We start from the raw sequence: 8102 nt of genomic DNA, 5'->3' as shown, positions 1-8102 counted from the left end.
TACTCCATGGAAAATATAGAGTCCCTTGTGATGATGTTATAAACATTCATGGATGATGGAGGAGGGTAAATGTATCAGTTTGACATATGGTACACTGGTCGGAAAAGACAGTTGAAAGTTAGAAGCGAAATCTGTCTGATACCTCTGACAGTGGACTTCTTCTCCTGCATGCTCTTTGCTTTCCATCTTTTTGGAAGAGGTAGTATAGACCGAAGCAAGAAAAAAATGTACAGTTAACGTGGGTTCTAAAATGTATACCTCACGAGCTAACAGCACTTGTTGAGTAGAAGAGATGTGTTTCACAGCAGCAAAGATGAACAGCTGCTCATATCTCTTAAGGTCTGCACTTTGGGGTCCATGTTTACTGGCCATTTTTTTCTATTTCAGTCCATATTACCACCTCTCAAAATATGGAAAGCAAAGAGCCAACATTTGAGAGGTTTGCTGTCAGAATTATCAGAATAAATTTTGCCTATATTTTTCGACTCAGTTGTTTCAAGACCAGGGTCCTTTACTAAAGATTGATACATTTACCCTTCTGCATCATTCCTGAAATCTGTAACATCATTTATGGAATCACCATGTATACTGGTGTGAAATTTGAAAAGACAAGTGAGATTAAGAACGCCAGACAACAAATTATTCACACCAATAGACAGCACACTAATGTTGAGTAATACCACCTCTAACCTTGACAGTATCTTCAGTTTAGTGAGAAAGAGGGTCCACAAGTTTTGTCAGGTACATCATAAAAACCTGAAGATGCCAATCAAAAATTACTTCCCATATAGCTACCAAATTACTAGAATGATGCCTCCTACAAGGTCAGTTAGAAAAACACCCTTTTTTCCCTCAAACAACTGATGGATTTGAATCTAGTGCACTTGCATGAGCCAACTTTGAACCTTTGTGTGCTTGCATGAATCTTTTCCTGCCTATCTATAGCGTCAGTTGCTGCCAAGCAGCAGCTGAGTGAAATAGTTTGTAGTGCTCACATTGCTTTCTCATTGCAAGGGAAATGATGGAACAACTGGAGCAGCACCACTGCATCAAATTTTGCCAGTAACTGGGTGATAGCCCGGTGGAAACCATTCGGAAGATTCAGATGGCTTTTGGTGTCAGTGCTATGGGAATCACAAAGATTAAGGATTGGTACAATGATTTAAGGACAGTTACACATTAGTGGAGAGCAAGCCACACTCCGGCCATCCATCAACATGCCAAAATGACCATCATTGCCCAATTGAATGCTTCAGTGATGTTCAATGATGCAAAAATATCATATGACTGTCAGAGAAACTGTGGAATAGGTGGGAATGAGCACTTTTTCACCACATTCCATGGTGACTGAAGATTTGGCCATGAAGAGAGAGTTGGCAAAATTTGTGTCGAAGCTGTTGACGGTGGAGCAAAAGGAACTTTGTGTTGGTGTGTCACAGGACATGCTGCACTCCACAAATAGTGACTTCAACTTCATGAACAACATAATCACTAATGACGAGTCCCAGGTGTATGGATACGACCCAGAAACCAAATTAATGTCATCACAGTGGAAGCATTCCTCATCACCAATGTCAAAGTGATGCCGACTGCTTTCTTTGACTCCTGAAGTGCTGTACACCACAAGTACACAGCATAGGATCATATAATTGCAAAATATTGGTACAGGGATGTCCACCATTGCCTATGTGATGCTGTGTAGTGCAAAAGATTGGACATGTGATCAACAGGAAGCTGATGCTTTGATCACAATGCTCCAGCGTATTCCTTGATTCCAATGTTTTTGTGAAAAACCAGATTCCTGTGCTTCAACAGGCTCCTTACTCTCCTGATATGGCCCCCTATGACTTCTGACTGTTCCCCAAACTTGAGAGGTCATTGAAAGGAAGCAGATTTGAGAAAATAGCGGACATTGAGACAGCAATGACAGATAAGCTAAACCCCATTCTAAAAGAGGCTTTTTTGGAATGCTTCTAACAATGGCGGAAGCACTGGGAGAAATGCGTGGTGTCTCAAAGAACTATTTTGAGGGTGATTAGGTGTCCAGTGCTCCAGATAAGCCAGTTTTTCCCCCTCGTCCAAAGATCAGATACTTTTCTAACAGACCTCATACATTTCACCTGCTGTTCCAAAAAGCCCTAACATTTTATTTTACTTATTTATTTACACGTCAGAAGTTCCATATGACCAAATTGAGGAGCAAATCATCAAGGTCATGGAATGTGTCAGTACACTAAATTACAACATAAAAGTAATAACAGATAAAAATAAAATGTTTATGAATCTGAAAAATGTCAAGCCATAAGTTTAAGTAAATGCAATCAACAATACAACAAGAATCAGCTTTATTTTTCAAGGGACTCCTGTACAGAATAGTAGGAGTGACCCATGAGGAAACTCTTCAGTTTCAATTTGAAAGCGTGTGCATACCTTTATGCACAAGAGTTAAGGAAGTGCGATCCAAATGCAGGTTTGATTTTTGCTGAGTATTAACTGAGTGAAGCTGCTTATTCTTGGTAATAAGCTAATACCGTTAACACGAAATGACAGCAAGGAATATATATATTGAGAGACCAATGTCAAAATACCCAGATTAGTGAACAGAGGTTGACAAGTGGTTTGTAAACTTGTAAGTAGGCTGTTTAGGTTTTTATGTTGGTAACACCATGTGGTGCTCTATGTGAAAATCACTGACTGTGCTGTGTGAAGTCTGTGGCTGTTTTGCATTGTTGGAATATTTGCTATTGTAGTGTTGGGCAGTTGGATGTGAACAGCGCGTAGTGTTGTGCAGTTGGAGGTGAGCTGCCAGCAGTGGTGGATGTGGGGAGAGATATGGCATAATTTTGAGAGTGGACAATGTGGACGTGTGTCCATCAGAAAGAGTAAATTTGTAATACTGTATATCATGAAGTGATATATATATATATATATATATATATATATATATATATATGATGACTTCTGAATATTATTAAGGTAAATACATTGTTTGTTCTCTACCAAAATCATTCATTTGCTAACTATGCCTATCAGTAGTTAGTGCCTTCAGTAGCTAGAATCTTTTATTTAGCCGGCAGTATTGGCGCTCGCTGTATTGCAGTAGTTTGAGTAACGAAGATTATTGTGAGGTGAATGATTCATGAATGGTATAGGTTATTGTTAGTCATGGCCATTCTTTTGTAGGCATTATTAAAAGTCAGACTGCGTTGCGCTAAAAATATTGTGTGTCAGTTTAGTGTTGATCAGAATAAGTAAAGAGAGAAATGTCTGAGTACGTTCAGTTCAGCTTAGCTGTTTCAAAATCAAATAACATAAGAGGTTTACCAGCACTGTCATTTGCAAATTTTTCTAAGGGGGCATTTCAAACTTACACCACTTATTGCCCGAACCACCCATTTCTGACCCGGAAATATCCTTTTAGAATGTGAAGAGTTACCCCAAAATATAATACCATATGACATAAGCGAATGAAAATAAGCAAAGTAGACTAATTTTCATGTCAAATGGTCACTCACTTCTGATACTGTTTGAATGGTAAAAATGTCAGCAGTAAGTCTCTGAACAAGGTCCTGAACCTGGGCTTTCCATGGCAGTTTACTATCTATCTGAACACCAACAAATGTGAACTGTTCAGTTTCACTGATCATATGCCCATTCTGTGAAATTAAAACATCAGGTTTTGTTGAACTGTATGTTAAAAACTGTAAAAACTGAGTCTTACTGTGATTTAGCATTAGTTTATTTTCTACAAGCCATGAACTTAGGGTCATGAACTGCACTATTTGAAACCAAGTCAATTCTGCACACAACATTCCTTACGACCAAGCTAGTGTCATCAGCAAACAGAAATATTTTAGAGTTACCCGTAATACTTGATATCATTTATATAAATAAGGAGTATTTTTGCCTGGGAAAAATCACATATTTTAAACTAGATATCTGGGAAAAATCCGGAATTTTTTTTTCCTTGTCTCCGTGTACACCCTCATTTACCAGCAATGCTCAGAAAATGGTTGTTAAATACTGTACATATATCTGATTTATCAGTAATAGAAATATTTTTACTACGAACTGACTTTATTTCATTGAACTTTTGCTGCTGACCAGACACTTCTTCACAACTGATGATATGGTTTTAATTTTATCGCCGGCAGGAATGGCTGAGCGGTTCTAGGCGCTACAGTCTGGGGCCGCGCGAGCGCTACAGTTGCAGGTTCGAATCCTGCCTCGGGCATGGGTGTGTGTGATGTCCTTAGGTTAGTTAGTTTTAAGTAGTTCTAAGTTCTTGGGGACTGATGACCTAAGAAGTTAAGTTCCATAGTGCTCTGGGCCATTTGAACCATTTAATTTTATCGTGTGAGTAAGCTATTCTATTTGCATACCACATACTCTTTGCCTTCGCAATAACATTTTTAAGCACCTTACAATACTGTTTATAATGGGATACTGTAGCTTGATTGTGACTACTTCTAACATTTTGATTTAATTCCCACTTTGTTCTACATGATATCCTTATCCCACTAGTCAGCCACCTGGGCTGCCTATTACTGCTAGTATCCCATTTAGAACATTCTAATGGAAAGGAACTCTCAAAGAACATCAGAAATGTGTGAAGTAAAGCATTATATTTATCATGTATGTTATCGGCAGTATAAACATCCTGCCACTCTTGTTCCTTGACAAGGCTTAAAAACTCTCTATTGCTATTGGATTACCTTTCCTACATAGTTTGTAATTATATGTGACATTTGTTTGAGTACAAAAGCCTTTTAGTGTTAAAATTTGTGCATCTTGGTCTCAAAGACCATTCACCCTTTTACTAACAGAATGCCCATCTAGTAATGAAGAATGAATAGAAATATTGTCTATGGCTATCCTACTGTTCCCCTGCACATTAGTTGGGAAAAACACACTCTGTATCAGATCAAATGAATTTAGGAGATTTACTAACATCCTTTTTCCTGCACCACCACACAGAAAATTTATATTGAAGTCATCACATATAACTAATTTTATGGTACCTCCTACAAAGTGAATCAAGAACCCCCTCTAACTTGAGCAAAAATGCTCTGAAGTCGAGTTAGGGGACCTATAAACAACAACAACTAGAAGTTCAGTTTCACTGAATTCAACTATCCCAGCACAACATTCAAATATCTTTTCAGTGCAGTGCTGTGATACGTCTGTGGACTCAAACGGAATACTGTTTTTTACATACATAGCCACTCCCCCACCCCACAAGGAACTCGTTGAAAAACAGCCAGCTAATCTGTATCCTGTTAAAGAAAGCCTCCGTATTGTCAAATTATTTAAGTTGTGCTCCAATATACCAATAATTTCAGAGTCAACATCTGTAAGCAGTTCACTAACTTTATCCTTAATACCTCTTATATTTTGATGAAATATGATAATTCCTTCTCTACTGGGAAACATGAAGTCCTCTGAAGGTGAGCCCTTTGTTAGAGGGACTTCCTTTAAGGTATACCTATCAACCGACTTCGAGCTGAAGATGGTGCAGTTCTAACACCAACTACTACAGGAATTTTTCCATGTGAGATCCCACCACCATCCACTGCACTGTCACCTATAAGCTTTGCCAGCTCCCCTTTACCCTATGAATTGAGGTGCAGGCCATGCCCAGTGAAATCCGACCTACTGATAGACCCAACTGGCACCACTGAAATGTGGCCCATTCCCCCTACAATCAGCGCCCTCTCCAGCCTCATGTTGACATGCCGATTATGATATTGAAACAGCTACACAAAATGCACATTAGTGCCACCTACATCATATTCCCCAACCCTATCAAGACTGTTCCCTGCTCCACCCACTATCACTATCTGATCCTCCTTTGTAAAATTCCTACATAACTCCCCCTATGCTGTCACTCACCTGAGCCAAAACTGCACTAGGCTTCCCAATGCTGTTGACCTGGTACTGCCTGCCAGTGTGACTGAGCGGTTCTAGGCACTACAGTCTGGAACCGCGCGACCACTATGGTCGCAGGTTTGAATCCTGCCTTAGGTATGGATGTGTGTGATGTCCTCAGGTTAGTTAGGTTTAAGTAGTTCTAAGTTCTAGAGGACTGATGACCTCAGCAGTTAAGTCCTATAGTGCTCAGAGCCATTTTTTTTGACCTGGTACCCACTCTGCAACACTTCCTGCAACTGCTGGGGCACACCACTACTGTGCAAACTACCTAGCAGCAGAACCTTCTTCTTTCTGTTGGACTTTGCAGCTGACGTAGGCCTCCTAACTGCTGAGAACTGCTACATGTTCCCTACATCTACAGCTACTAGAGGCTCCCCTCCAATCAACTCTGACGGTTGGTCAAATCTATTGCATGTACACAAAGTATAACTGTCTGAATACTTCCTCCTTCTAGCTGCCTTCTTCCCAACTGCCAGTTCCCATTCCCCACCACCTTTCACCCTCCTCAGCCTATCTAGTTCCTCCTTTGGGTGTTGTATCTGCACCTGAAGGGCACACATCTTATGCTCCTGCTGATCTACCATTTTACGTCTACTACGGATTCTGCATTCCCAGGACTGGAACTCGCTAGAATGCCTACTGTCTTCCCCAATGAAAATATTTTGAACACATCTGACACTGTAACCCACTACTCACAAACCTATGACCGAGCCCACACTTCTCACTCATGGTAAAATTTTACTGTTACTGAAAAAAAAAAAAACTATACGCCTATGTTACCTAAGTTCAGTTACACGAGTAGAACTATATATAGAATTAACAATAGCAGTCTCAAAATTCTCTGTCTACTAAGAAAGCAACTACTTGTATTAATACAACTACACCACAGCTAATACCAATACCAGCAAAACTTCACAAAATTGTTAGATAAAGTCAAAAGTTCAACCGGCCACTATAACACTCAACTAAGTTAAAATACTGGATGAAAATTTTTCTGAAATGTTTCACTAGGAACAATAACAAATGTCAGCTGAAAACTAAAGCTTGAAATTTACTAAATGACTTCAATGCACAGCAAACTCTAAAACGCACAGTGAGCAAAGGTTTCCAGAAGTTTATTAAATCGTTATTTTGCCACAAACAGCACAAAACACTGCTGAAAACAGTTAACTCTAATAACTGCACGACAGAGCACAAATAACTATGTCAGTAATTAGCTTTATAACCACTACTGCAGCAACTGCTCACCGCAAAATGTAAACACACTACTGAGGCATGAGGTTTGGACGAACGACATTAGCACACTCATGAATAACAGACCACTCAAGTCAATAACACAGGAAGAAAGACTAAGATTAATGAAAATCAACTAATAAGTTACTTTTACAGCAAATATTAACACAAATAAAATTTAAAATAAGTAACTGAAGACTAAAACTTTATAAAATATTGACAAGCAATTTCAACAGCAGTCCAGCACATGTGACATCAAACCAAAAACACATTTCTTATGGAATTAAGATTAGGTGAGTTAGACTTTTAGCTCCTCATGAATTGATCTTCTATGTGCAGCACTGTGAATATGACTGTTGTATTCCTCGAAGATAGGAGTGTCCACAGCATATTCATCATGAAGATGTAGGAAAAAGGGAAAAACATTATTACTGAGATTGATTACATAAGCCACTAATTAAAAATTGGATCCCATACAAGCACGAGCATGTTTTTCTTCAGTGACTGGCCTCCTTTTCACACAGCATACATGGCAATAATAGTGCTGACCACATGGGAATACTTCTTGTGCAGCATGAAGCCCAAGAAAATCCAATTGTAAATGAGTGAAAGCTGCAGCAACAATTACAGTGCACAGTGAGTACCAGCTATGAGTGGAATTTCACTAAATAAATATGTGATACTTGCATTATGTGCAGTGATAGTTCTCCATAGTTGTTGCCCATGATGGTACAAGAAAAGAATGTTGGATTCATCTGACATTAAGGCGAGATCTCAGCAAAGGGACATTTTCTACCCTTACATAGTAAAGTGAAGGCAAATACAGACAACTATTTTGAACACTACAGGATGTCTGTTAACTCATTTTAAATGCTTTTTAGCGTGGGCAGCACCAGAGCTTCCAAAAGGAAGACAACCATGTGTGAATTTATCAATGC

Source organism: Schistocerca serialis, chromosome 3 (assembly GCF_023864345.2).
Source record: "Schistocerca serialis cubense isolate TAMUIC-IGC-003099 chromosome 3, iqSchSeri2.2, whole genome shotgun sequence".
NCBI classification, from domain to species: Eukaryota; Metazoa; Arthropoda; class Insecta; order Orthoptera; family Acrididae; genus Schistocerca; species Schistocerca serialis.
The sequence above is the reverse complement of the archived record's forward strand: the minus strand, read 5'-3'. Positions refer to the sequence as shown.